The sequence below is a fragment of the Ursus arctos genome, unplaced genomic scaffold (genome assembly GCF_023065955.2).
Source record: "Ursus arctos isolate Adak ecotype North America unplaced genomic scaffold, UrsArc2.0 scaffold_1, whole genome shotgun sequence".
NCBI lineage: Eukaryota > Metazoa > Chordata > Mammalia > Carnivora > Ursidae > Ursus > Ursus arctos.
This window is the reverse complement of record NW_026622763.1, coordinates 65,935,444-65,949,903: the sequence shown is the minus strand read 5'-3', so window position 1 is coordinate 65,949,903 and position 14,460 is coordinate 65,935,444. Positions and strand designations below refer to the sequence as shown.

The 14,460-nt window shown below is 36.2% G+C and overlaps 1 long non-coding RNA gene across 1 annotated transcript in view; it reads left to right on the top strand.

Moving 5' to 3' along the window:
- The window catches only part of LOC113250675 (uncharacterized), a 209,700-nt gene extending 195,740 nt beyond the window's left edge, over positions 1 to 13,960 (top strand). Inside the window, exon 5 of the long non-coding RNA XR_008955985.1 lies at positions 9,159 to 13,960. This is a non-coding gene — a long non-coding RNA (uncharacterized LOC113250675). The remainder of the gene's footprint in view (positions 1 to 9,158) is intronic.
- The last annotated feature ends 500 nt before the right edge of the window (positions 13,961 to 14,460 follow it).

The window sequence follows — 14,460 nt, the reverse complement described above, 5'->3', positions numbered from 1 at the left end:
AAATTCTATGTGCCTTCTTCTTCTTTTTTTTTTAGTAACCTAATGTAAGCTTATCTAATTACATTTCTTGAATAAGTATCTTTTGGTAAAGAAGTTGTAGTGTTTGGATATAGGTTTCATACCAAACATGTGGTTTTGGTGTTAATGTTAGCATGACTATACTTTTTTCTTTTTAACATTTATTTCCTTGCTCCTACTTTCTTCCCTGAGGATTTAAGTTCCAATGTCACTGTGAATGATAAGATCCTAATTATATCCTGATAGACAAAATAGAAACCAAGCTTTATTACTAGTACCAGATACTACTCTCTAGATTTTTTCTATTTAAAAAAAAAATGAGAATAACATCTCTTGGCTGTTTAAGATAACTTTTAGACTGCACCAAAAGCGTAATAATCCACAAAATGAACTTCTAACTGGTTTATGCTGTAATTGTTTTTTATAATTTGTAGTGTTTAAGAGTTTGAATATTACTTTATCATCTCCATTTTGATTTCTATCGAGCTGTAGTATAATAGCATTTTGCTTTTGCTAATTGTGCAAATGTGGATTTATGAACTTTATATTTTTAGTTATAATTTTAGGAAGGTTTTTATAAATTTCTATGTACTCATTAATTCATTCAACAACTTATTTTAGAGTACTGATTGTGGGTCAGGCACTCTTCTTTGTACTGGGGATACCAGAGTGAACAGAACTGGCAAAAAGCCCTGACCTCATAGAGCTTGTCTTGTAGAGGGAGGAGATAGGCATTGAAAATAGCAAATATGAACATAAGTTCAAAAGAAATCATTGCTGGGGGGGGGGAAGAGTGGGGTAAGAGGGGTGGGAAGGTATGGGTGATGATCTTCGTGCTTATGATCTTGCTTACATACCTCAGAGCATCAGAAATAACATTGGGATGCTAACTGTTGTTTACAGTGCTTCTTTATATACTGTAACTACCAGTGTTTTATTTCTTAATTTATAACCAAGATTACTGATGTGTTTCCAGGATCCACAGAATTTAAAATCATCCTAAAATATGACCTTATTTGGAATAGTCCCCTTGGAATGTATAGCTAAGTGAAGTTTCTCTTTTTGTTTTTTGTTTTGTTTTGTTTTTAGAGAAAGGGAGAAGTGGTGGAGGGGCAGGGGGAGAGGGAGAGAGAGAATCCTAAGCTGGCTCTACATCCAGCATGTGAGCCCAATGCAGGGCTTAGTCTCACAACCCTGAAAACCTGACCTGAGCTGAATCAAGAGTTGGATGCTTAACCCACTGAGCCACCCAAGCACCCCTAGCTAAGTGAAATTTAATTTAAAAAGACAGAGACTGGGGACTTCGTTGGCTCAATTGGTTAAGCAGCTGCTTTTGGCTCAGGTCATGATCCTGGGGTCCTGGGATTGAGCCCCATATCGGGCTCCCTGGTCAGTGGGGAGTCTGCTTCTCCCTCTCCTCTCCCTCTGCCCTTCCCCCTGCTCATACTCTCTCTGTCTCAAATAAATAGAATCTTTAAAAAATAATAAAAAGAGACTGAAAATTGTCTGTATTGGTTAGTGTGGGAGCAGTTGGCATATTAAACCCCAGTAGAAAATTAGTACTTGTCTTTTTTCTTTAGTGCACTGAATTTGTTTTATAGTTACACATTTAAAATGCAATTAAAATAATTTGAGTTCTTTCACTAAGGAATTTTTTCACTAAGAAAGAAATTTCAGTGTGAAATTTTCTCACTAAGTCATTAAGAGTTAGGAAAATGACTTAGACTTCTGGGAATCTTTACATACTTATAACGAGAAAAGAGAAAATTGGGCAACTGAAGTTATCTTTAGAGTGTTGCAATAAGATCTTAACACAACATCCAATAAATGGGCAGCATGCCAATGGTGGAAATGGAAACAGACTACCTAGGTCCCCCTCCAGAAGACTTGTTGCCCAGCTATCAGCAACTGCAGGGTGGGCCTCCACTGAAGAGCATCTCCTTACTTGAAGTCACATCCTTCTTGTGGCAGCCCACAACTGATGACAGCCAGACACACATTAAAAGTACCATTTCAGCTCCACATGGGCTGGCCATGTGTGTTCTACAGAGAACTGGCTACATAATTTTCAGGGCTCAGTGCAAAATGAAAATGTGGACTACCATGTTCAAAATTTACTCCAAAGTTCAAGAAGATGGCAGAATAATGAACAAGCCTGGGACACTTCTAAGTGTGGAGCCCATTGCACCTATACAGGTCGCATGCTTGTAAAGCTGACCCTGGCTCCACAGCGTCCCGTGTGCTTGGCCAAGGCATTGTCGGGCTTACAGTGCATTGCAGTTCAACCTGGCTGCCAAACCCATTTTTGTGCAACCAAGAAAATACTTTATACTAAAATATTTAAACTATACTTTGCTGGTTCACTTGTAGCTCTTAATACCATGACATGAACAACTCTGGTATCTATCATTCTGTTTTATACATTATATCCAAATGTTTTACAGTATAACCTCCACTTTCCTACGTAAGTCATCATGAATGTGATGCTCTTCTTCATCCATTTCATTTTTGCCCTTCAACAGAGGTACATTCTTACTCAATTCGAGAGAAGACTTCCATAAGAAAAAGAATAGGAAATGACAAATACAAATTTTGTATGCAAGTTAATATTTACTTAAAATGAGAAAAGAAGTAATCATAAATATGAGTATAAAAACTTGACAAATGCCACATATGTAGGAGTTTTCTGACTGAATTTTAACCAATTTTTTTTCAGTTAATATTCTTGGCTTCTGCTAAGATACTTCCCTCCTGTTATATTTGAATTTTGGTATAACCAAAAATTGTGAAAACTATACAAAACTAACTTAAAACCATAAGGAAGAGCAATTTAAGTGTATTTTTAAATGGCCGTTCTTTTGTATTGAGCTGTGCAATTGTACTTTATACATTGATGTGTATGTGTGCAGTAGTTTTGTTACTGGAACACTAGCATTTTCAATTTTTCTGCATTGGTGGAATTTGCATTTTGTTTGCTCCAGGCTGTCGGAATAAGATGAAATAGATATACTAAAATAAATCCAATACATTGAAATGCATACAAAACAATCATTTTCACATTTTGAAGTACTTCCTGTTTTTACTACTGCTGTGGGTTGTGTCCTATAAATAGAGGTAACTGACAAGTCCATTTAATGCGCTTCCCACCAAAAACCAAAACCAAACAAGCAAACAAACAAAAAACAAACCACCAAAAACAAAAACAAAAACAAAAAATACCCTAATGCATTGTGCATTTACAGTTGTGTGCATTGAATTATCAAATATATTGCTGAGAGGAGAGAACTTCCACTTTGACTATGAATAAATGAGAGCCTAGTACTGCGATTCACTTGTACACAGCTGATGATTGGAAGAATTTTCCAGACTTGTTTCTGGTTTTATACATTTCAAATCTTGTATTTTCTCCACTAGCTATTTTTTTGCAAGGCACCATAGGACATGTTCATGTTAATATATAAATTCTAGCCCTGAGCCTTTGTGTTATGTTACTGGGCAAATCAGCACAACAGGCAGGAGTATTTCTTGACGTCATTCCTATACTGGGCCTGCTAACATCTTAACTGTATGTGGAAGGGACTGTGAGCCAAATAAATATATTCCACTAAATCAACAATAAATGTATCCCCAACTTCGCTTCTTAGTTGGATTCCCAAAATGCCTGTGACTGCTCCAACACTACTGGACCATAAAGGAAGGTGTGACAAAGAAGTCAGCATAGAAAGTGACCTTTATTGATTACAGTTAAAATATCTTATTCTTTGCAGATTTTACAAAAAAAATATGATTATGTGCACACGTTGTTAGGGCACATGCCAGAATTCAGAAGAGTGAACCTACTCAACTCTTACACTGATTATAGGCCTGATTCCTATAGGCCTATTCCCCTTTAAGGAGTTTCTCACCTCCACTATTGATGTATTTCTATGACATATTGATATCTTTCTATGACAATAACATGCTGATGTTCTTTTTAATTCAGGAAGTACATAAATGCAAAGACTGTACAGAGCTATTCAATATTATTTGTAACTAATGTCTTCATTCATAAATAATGAACCAGTGTTAAGTTTTTTAAGAATTATTTTATTAAATCAGGCAGGCCCAATACAATATTGTCACATGGATACTTGCTGTTGCCTTTGCCCCCTGCCTTCCTTTTTTGCACTCTTTCAAAGTAAATTTTTGCAATTTCTTCATGTTGGTCCTCACTGATCAATGAAATATTCACGTATTTGTCCATACCATTTTCTCCAGCAAATTTAGATTTTATTAGATCCATTCAATAATAAAAAAATGTACATTTTTGAGTATACAGAATATGTCAGAGACAAATTCTAAGGGCTCAGAGTATTACTGAGCTTATTTATTCCTTAATAACATTCTGAGGTGATATTTTCTCTATTTGAAAGAATGGAGACTGAGGAAGCCCAGTTGCCCAATTTCACACAACTAATGAATGATAATATTCAGAATTAGAATTTAGAGTTGCTTGACTCCAGAGTTTGTGATCTTAACCATTTTATTATCCTATTTTTTCTTTAGAATCCTACTATCTTCTCTCCAATGTGATTTATTTAATCGGATTAATACATACATCCTAGTGACATACACAACCTCTACTGTAGCACTAATAACATTGTAGTATTTTTTGTTTGTTTACATATTTGATCTTAAGATCTCGAGGCAGCAGTATTTAGTTTTTTTCATCATTGAATTTTCATCTTCTAGCACCTATTGAAAAGAATACTGAATGAATAAGTGAGTTAGTGAATTGCTGAATGAACCTAACAACACACAATAGAGATTAGTGTCTCGACTCAAAGAGGTCACATAGTCTATAGAGAATTTTTGAAAACTGAACTACTGAAAGTTGATCTGTTTTATGTTATCAGCCTCTACTGGCAATTCTAAACAATGTTAGTGACAAAATAATCCTCTCCACCAGGGTGGGTCACTCTCACTGTGCCACCCACCTCCCCTTCTGAGCAACTGATCTCAAGTCAGGCTACTGGATTTTCAGTGAGTACTTGCCAGCAGCTATTTGGGGATTGTCTTTGTTTCTCAAGTCATCAGATGCCTCTTGGCTTCCCTTGACTTTCTCTTGCACAGTTTTCCATCCCATTCAGGTTTGAGGCTGTTAGTGGTTGGTCCCCACATATTTGTATATTGCCATCTAGTTTTGTTGTAAATGTTGTCCATGGGTTTTTAGTTTTTTCTCTAGCTCTTCCTTCCATTTTTATGTAGGTTTGCTGGAAGACCCAAAAACTATGCTGTTTCTGCTTTTGTCATTTTCCCAGGATCCCCTTGGGTATTTTCATTTTTAATCTTTGTCTGTATGAAATGTGAGAATGGTACCTCGGTGTTTTATTATTATTTTTTTAAGATTTTATTTATTTATTTGAAATAGAGAGAGAGAATTAGCAGTGGGGGCGGGTGGAGGGAGAGAGAGAGAAGCAGGGTCCCTGCTGAACAGGAAGCCTGGTGCAGGGATCCGTCCAGGACCTAGAGATCATGACCTGAGCTGAAGGCAGACCTTAATCTACTGAGCCACCCAGACACCCTAGTACCTCAGTGTCTTTAACTTTTCATTACTTGAGTTTTAGTAAGCCTGGTAATTCTTTTCATATGCACGTATTTATTATTGGCCTTTTTTTTTTTCTATATTGCCTGTTAATTGTCCATTTTTCTATTGGAGTCTGCCTTTTCCTTAATGATATGTAAGAACTCTTCTTAAGGGGCGCCCGGGTGCCTCAGTCAGTTAAGCATCTGCCTTCTGCTCTGGTCATGATCTTAGGGTCCTGGGATCGATCCCATATCGGGCTCCCTGCTCATTGGGGAGCCTGCTTCTCCCTCTGCCTCTACTGTTCCCCCTGCTTGTGCTCTCTGGCTCTCTCTCTGTCAAATAAATAAATAAAATCTTAAAAAAAAAAAAAAAAGAACTCTTCTTAAGATACAAATCTTAATTCTTTGTCTATCACGTGTTATAATAACAGCAATAATAATTTTTAATGATGTGGCAAATTTATTTTGACATAACATAGTTTTGAACTTTAACTGAATCAATTTCTCACTATATTTTCTATGTGGTTTTGGCTTTTGGTTATATTTAGAAAGACCTACCCACTGGTTGATGAAGAGTGTAATAAATTTTACTGATGAAAAATATTTAATTAATGTCACTACAGAACAAAGAACAATGGAAATCTTGGAAAGCAGCACATTGTCTTAATATGAAATGATATCAAACAGTGTTATTCCCATTTGTAGATGGTCTCTACATGCTCTGGTCTATTAATACATGATAAGTTAGGTTTATACAGTGCCTTATAATTTAAAGACTTCTTTCACTTATCTAATTTGGGTCTCACAATAATTCATGTATTTAGAAAAATAACCACCTAAAGTCAGCAGCAATGGATTTCTTTCCCAAGTGAATTCTGCCTAATTCTTTTTTATTAAGGGATCTGAAGGTCAGCATTAGCAACTACTGTAAAAAAAAAAAAAAAATCATGAACAAACCAGTTAGCAGACATTTGCCAGGAAATGGATTGTTTGCAGATTACTTGGCATAGATCCCTGTAAAGAAGCAAATCTGTTCCCACCTCTTTACTCTGCTTTTCCTGCCTGCTCTGTTCCAAAGAAGCAAATGTTTAGATACATTTGAATCATCCATACTAGGAGTTTATACGAATCTGAACAAGATAAGTTATGAAGACCAGGTGATATTCAAATATTACCTATTTTTTCTATAGTTGATATTTATATTTTAAACATATTATAGAAAATAATTTTTTTGAGGTTTTCTCTGTTTGGTTTTAAGTTAAAAGTTTGAAAAGGCCATAAAGCATTTTTATGTGATTTGGGGAATTATTTCTTGAAGTTTTTTGGTTTTTTTTTTGAAGTCTTTCTAAGTCAAAGTTAATTCCTATAATGCTGCAATTCTGGTGAGTCAGAAACAAACCATATTTGGACTTTCAATTTTCCACTTTCAATGGCTTCCTCTGTCTTTTTTTTTAAAGCTCGACAAATGTAAAATATTTTAATCAAGTGGAAACAGACGAAAATGTGACTCATTCTACTCGGCTAAGGGATTGTTTGCTGATGTCATCCCAGTCTCTGTTGCCAAATCATTCTAAGACGTATGATGAATCTAAGGAATCCTGCATTTTAGTGTAGGAACTAAAGCATTTTGTTCTAAACTGTCTTTATCTCCCATTTCCCTCTACTTCAGGTTTCCTTTAAAAAAAAACAACCAAAAACCTCTTGAATCATTTCATACTTTTCTTGTGTGTCATACCACATACATTTCTTTTCATTCTCTGGGTCTCCACTCCACTGCTTAATATATATTTCTTCTGAAGACTGTTTGGTATTCTTTATGTAGAAAAAAGAGTCGTAAGATTTATGCTTAGCAGCTTGAAAACTCTGCTCACTCTCTTTCTGTAGTCTCCCTTTCAGGGCAGGCATTACTGTCTGCTCTCATGACTTTATCTAGCATCTTCTGAGAGCTCTGAAATCTGTCTCTTTATGTCAACCATTTAAATGAGCTAACTCAACTTCAGCTTTCAACTGACATCACACCTCACCTTTCCCACATTCACATTTAATTTAGAATATTCAAAACTGAATTAATTATTTGTACCAAGCACCCAAAGTTGATCTTTTAAAAAGATTTCCACTATCATTAATAACTTTATCATCTGCCCATTCACCAAAGTATGTCTTTGCATTTTTCTTTTCTTTCTTTTTTTTTTTTTTTTACTTTTCCCTCTCTGTGATCTTTTCTGTTGAACAAGGGTTCAAATACTATTGCTTCTTCCTCAGAAATAATTCAAGAATTCTACCTCTTTTTAGTTGTTGAGAGGAAGGACTTTCTAACTAGAAGCCTGGGGTTTAAATCTTGTTTCCACCATTACTATTTGCGTGACCTGGGGCCTGTTACTTAAAACCTCTCTGTACCTCAGTTTTCTTGTCTATGAAATGGAAATAAGTATAGTATCTATATCACAGGGATTATGGACCTAGAACAGTGCTTGGTGTATTGTAAGTGCTCCATAAATGTTAACTATTATTATTTTTATCACCATCTTCACTCTTCCCAGCTTCTCTGATTTATCTCTTATCTAGCATATTAAAATTGTCTTTTAATTGATCTTCTAACTTCATTTCTTACCACTGTATTTTGTAACCCAAAGGTGTTTATGTCAGTTAAGAACCATAGAAGTCACACAGGGAGAATTGAAGATGTATTGAACAATAAGTTATTAGAAGACTGAAAAAATACAAAAGAATACCAGAGAAATAATTGCAGAAGCTGCTACTACTCCTAGGGCTGAGGGAACAGAGACATGAGGCTGGAGTATTTAGTAAGAAAGTTAGACGAAGGGCCCTATGAAGGGGAACTCAAACTTGGGGGAAGGGGCAGAGCTTGGAAGTTACTGGTACCTCCATAACTGGTCATGGGAGGGCCAAAAAAGCCCAAGGCCATGGTAGGGTGATTCTGATAAAAACATGAATCAAACAGGAAGAGAAAGTCCACTTTTCCTTTTACCAGTCTTCTAGTTTCCATTTACAGGCCCCTATTGACAGAGTCTAACAGAACCAGCTGGCAAAACGGTCATTTGCAGAGTCTGAGCATTAGCATCCCAGAACAGAGTACAGATGGATGGATAGGAGATGAGCCTCAATAGCTTAATCACCAGTGCAGTATGCTTTCTTAAACACACATCATTTCTCTTTCTCAACTTAGAAATTGTCAGTGGCTCCTAGTTGCCTATGGGATAAAGTTAAGACTCCTCACGCTCTGGTCACAGTCTACTTTTTCATCTCTTTTTCCAGTCGTCCCTTTCCTCCTTTACAACTGTCCCCACCCCACCTCCTAACTGCCAGTCCCTTCATCATGCCCTTTGCTCTGTAGTCCTCAATTCATTCTCCTGAAACATTTAATACTTCCATTGTTTTACTTCTGTTGCCTCTTCTGCTTCCTTTTTATCTTGACAAAATCCTGTTCATCCTTTAAGAGTAAACTGTTCCATTAAACTGAGTTCCGAATAAAATTAATGACCAGTTCCTCTGTACTTCCATAGATTGTTCATTCATTCAAATCAATTGTGTATTAATCCCTTCTTATGTTACAGATATTGTGCAAAGCATTATACATACATGGTGAACCAAATACCCTTGGTCTCTACTACATGGAATTTCCTGAGGAAGTGACTTTCGAAGTGGGATTAAAAGTAAGTAAGCAAAGGAGGGTGGATTGGAGGAAAACAGTAATGAATCTGGTTTCAGACAAGCGGAGTTTGCTATTCCTTCGAGACGACCAAGAGGAGTATTAAGAACACTGATGTATAAATGAGTGTGTAGCTCAAAAGTAAAAGAAAAGTACATTGAGACTCTCTAGCATAGACATTCCAATCAAGGTTTTGGAGAGAGAGAGCAGTAAGGAAGAGAAGACAATGGCTATGTTTTTGATAAGTGCAGTAAATAAAGGCTGAGTCAGGGAAGATGACACCAAAAGGTGAGAAAGTGATTGGAGAAGCAGAATTAAAAACAGAGCCAGTAAGGGAAAATTTCAAAAAGATGGAGTAGCAACAGTGTTGAATGCTGCTAGGGTTTGGTAAGGTAATCATGCATGCAGAGTTCTGCCTGGGACTTAGTGATCACAAGGGCATCCTCTTCAGTGGAAATATGGCCCTGCTGCATAGAGTAGAGTGAAGAATGAGGAGGTGAAAATGAAGACAAGATGATGTAGAGAACCTGCTCCAGAAATCTGGCCAGAAAAAGCAGTGACCCAGAGCACTTACTTCCTTCTATTATAATTATTTATCACCTTTTCTAAACCACTAGAATGTGCACTTCTTGTGGGCAGCTTGTTGATCTTTGCAACCTTAGCACTTAGACCAGAAACTGACAAATACTAGATGCTTGATAAAGGAGTTTTATGACTGATGAAGGTCATTAAAGCAGATTAATTGAAATTGTAAAGTAACAGAGTGTCTTCGTCTGTTTGGCCTACTATTACAAAATACCACAGATGAGGTGGTTATAAACAACAGACATTTATTTCTCATAGTTTTGGAAGCTAAAAGTCCAAGGTTGGGGTGCTAGCATGGTCAGGTTCTGGGGAAGGCCCTCTTCTGGGCTGCAGACTTCTCACTGTATCCTCACATGATGGAAGGGGCTAAGGATCTCTCTGGAAGCTCTTTTATAAGGCACTAACTCATGCGGGTTCTACCCCCATGATTTAAATACCTCCCAAAGGGCCCACCTATTGATACCATCACCTTTTAAAAAGGAGTTAGGATTTCAACATAAGAAATTTTGGGGGAATACAAACATTCAGACCATAGAACAGAGTAAACTTTTTCTGACTTAGGTTTAATAGGATGGAAGCTGAGATGCTTGTTATTTCCTTCCCGAGTTACTGTTGGCCTAATTTTGAAGATATGTTTTAATGATGCAAAAATACTTTGCATAAAATTAACAATAGAGGTTAGAGGAACCAATTAAAATATAGCCAACTTTTGAAAGTATCACAGTTCAATAAACTTCAAAACCCTAGTCTATAGTCCTCTTGTTTAAGTTTGAAAAGTCATACATTTGCTCTAGTTTAATTCCAATTTAACATACACAAGAAGAAAAAAACTAAGCTTTTGTTTGATCTGCAATAGTATTGATAGTTTTTTTTTTCACATATATTCTCCAATCTTGTAGGAGCACACAATGCCAAATTTTCAGTCTTGAATTTGCATAAAATTCAAGGATATTTTTACAAAATCACTCTTGCTACTTTTAAAAGTATAAATTGAACTATGTATAAAATTTATCCCTAATATTACTAGTCAAGGGATTTTAATTTAGGCTTCCAAGTTTAATATTACCTAGATGTTCTTACTGAATTGCTATTCACAATACAGGTGAAAATAATTCTACATAAACTTTACAAGTATGTGACATTGTTATCAAAGCCTCCTAATGAACCTTTCATAGCTCTGTGGTGTCCTGTGGCTCTTCTTTTCCTCTCTGCCCCCCACTTTTACTCATCTCAAACAACTTCCACAAAATTGCTGTCAGGGTGAATATGTTGGGCAAATACTTTTTCAGGTGAGTTGTAAATGACAAAGATGAGTGGATTTTCCTTCTTCCTCAGTTGTTATTCAGGCTTGGCTCTAACACTTCAGTTAATAGGGAACCATTCCTTAGCCAAAGACTTTTATTCAGCACATGATATAATTTTGGAGAAGAAACTTCTTATTTCCTCTCAAATCACAACATGCAGGCAGCTACTATTTCCGCCTCTGTAAGTAGCTGGCCTGGAGGCCATATACATCCAGTATGAATCCACTTGTGTTCTCTGTCCAGCTGTGTTGTGTGTCCTTAGGATTCTGAGTGCTGTAATAAATAAGGACAGTGGAATTTGGTCTGGGCCTTTGTACTTGTACTCCTTTGTTGAATTTACTCCCCTGAGGCTCCTTTCAGCATTTGGTTTAAGGTTGGGCATTCTTGCTCTTGCCACCTTTTGTGTGGTCATAGTCATCTCCCTGGCTTTGACATATTTCCAACCACTTGCCTTTCTTATGGAGTCCATCAATAAGCCTGGACCACGTGAACCAGCTCTTTCTGTATTCCTAGTCAGTCATGTCAGGGGCCCATTATCTCCACACATCTTCTCTTATCCCCTTCCCACTCCTTACTCAGTTCTTCCACTTCTAGGCCATGATGGGACATACACACCTAATAATCATTTAAAAGTTTTTTGTAGACTTAGGAGAGGCTAAGAATAGTTTGTTGCAGGGGAGGGGAGTAATTGCTCTTCTACTTTAAACAGATCGTTTTAGGAAATAAGGAGTTTGGCAGGGTAGTAGGAGTTTGGTCCTATAATTACTTAAAAACTCCACCGATTTTTCTTCATAAATGTGATATCTTGAGTCTAGTGTGTTACACAAATTTGTAATTATTTAAAATGGTTCATTACTTTTGCTTCTCTAATGAATTATAAATCCTTTTTTTAACCCTAAAGATCTGATTACCTGTAGGAATTGTAAGAAATTAAAATATGAGTGTAGACAGCCACAATTATTGACATCTACTGTTGGTCTGATATCTTATATGCAATTATTTTACTAATCTTTATAATCACTCCACCATTTAGGGAGCACTACCTCCATTTTACATACAGGCAGGAGTGGCTGATAGAGACGGGGTTAGGTAACAAGTACAGCGTGGACATTGGAATCGAACCCAAGACCAAATACTAACTGTGCTGTTTCTGAACATTAATATTCAGTTCACTTATTTTAGTAGGACTTAGAAATTTATCTATTTGTCTATTTATTTATTTATTTTTAGAAATTATTTTAGTAGGACCTAGAGATGGCCTATTGTCTCATTTAGAGACATTACCTCCCATTGTAATTTAAAATATAGGGTTCGGAATTAGATTTCATGGGTTTCGTATCTCTTCTCTGCTGTTCACCAGAGCTGGGGCTTTGAGCACATCCGCAAACTCAGTTTCATTATTTCTAAATTAGAGATGATGATGGTAAAGATGTCAGTAGTTCTTTTCTTCCAGAATAGTCTGTGCTAAATGAAATGATCCATGTAAGACAGTTAGCATGGTGACTGGTGTAAGCTAAACACAAAGTAATTGTTCCTTTATTAATTCAGACATTTTGACTTAAAAAATAATTTTCTTCTTTTTTGGCTAAAAAATAAGAATTAGAAAAAGCTGTTTTTTCAAGGCAGGAGTCTCTACATTCCCATGAGTTTCCTCAAAAAGTTAAAAATAGAACTACCCTACAATCCAGTAATTGCCCTGCTGGGTATTTACCCCCAAAATACAAAAACACTAATTCAAAGGGATACATGCACCTCTGTGTTTATAGCAGCATTATCTATAATAGCCAAATTATGATAGAAGCCCGTGTCCATCAATAGATGAATGGGTAAAGAAGATGTGGTATACACACACACACACACACACACACACACACACACACACACTGGAATATTATTCAGCCATAAAAAGAATGAAATCTTGCCATTTACAATGACATGGATGGAGCTAGAGAATATAATGCTAAGTGAAGTAAGTCTAGTCAGAGAAAGACAATTACCATATGATTTCACTAATATGTGGAATTTAAGAAACAAAACAAATGAGCAAAGGGGGAAAGAAGAGAGAGAGAGGAAGAGAGAGAGACAAGCCAAGAAACAGACACTTAAATTTTGGGAACAAACTGATGGTTACCAGAGGAGAGGTGGGTCAGGGGATGGATGAAATAGGTGATGGGAATTAAGGAGTGCACTTGTTGTGATGAGCACCGGGTGATGTATGGAATTGTTGGATCACTATATTGTACACCTGAAACAAGCAACACTGTATATCACTAAACTGAAATTAAAATACCAGATACAAAACAGTAAATAAAAAGCCCCATGAGAGAGAAGGAAATTTTTCAATCTGTGACAACAAGGTTAGACCTTGAAGTCATTATGCAAAATGAAGTAAGTCAGATGGTGAAAGACAAATCCATGAAATATATGTGAATATAAATATATGTGAAATATAAAATAGCTAAACTCACAAAAACCTAGAATAAAATGATGGTTACCATGGGCTGGGATGTGGGGGAATAGGAAAGATCTGTTTAAAGGCTCAAATTTGCAACCAGTGGCCAGATATATCCTGGAAATCCAATGCACGGTGTACAGCATATGGACAACAATATCATATTATAATCATCAATCTTAGTAAGAACTTGGTTATTCCCACCATAAAAAAGAAATGACAATTATATGTTGTGGTGGAGGTGCTATCACTACAAAGGTAATCATATTACAACATACAAACATATCAAATCAACATGTACACCTTAAATTAATATAATGTCTTATGTGAAACATAATTCAATAAAAGGGGAAAAAAGAAAATAAATAGCAAGTATTCTACTACTTTTCACCCCACCATTCCAAGTCCATAGCAGACATAATTAATCCAGCACTATAGTATTTCCTGCTCAATGTAGAGATTTGTCCTCAAGCTCTTCCTAGTAAAATGTTCCAGGCAGTCACCATGAATCAAGCAGGAGTCAGCCCACAGGCTGAAGTTTTTTGAAGTCTATTTGCAGCCTTTGTGAAATGTTCATTAAAAAAAATAGTATGGGAACAAGAAATCTAAAGGGAAAACAAAGTAGGGAAATATTCTAGTGTGCTGAGATTAAACTTTAAAGATGAAATGGATTTGATCAATTTGAAAGTAAGGTTAGGTCAATTCAACAACAATTACTGAAACACAAATAGGTCTAAAACTGAATCAATAGGGAAGTCAGACACACATGAACACATAATTTAGAAACAAGGTAAGTTGTAGTAGATTTTGGTTAATTAGTCCAGAAAGAAGTCCTGAAAATTTCGAAGAATGGGACAAGTAAAGCA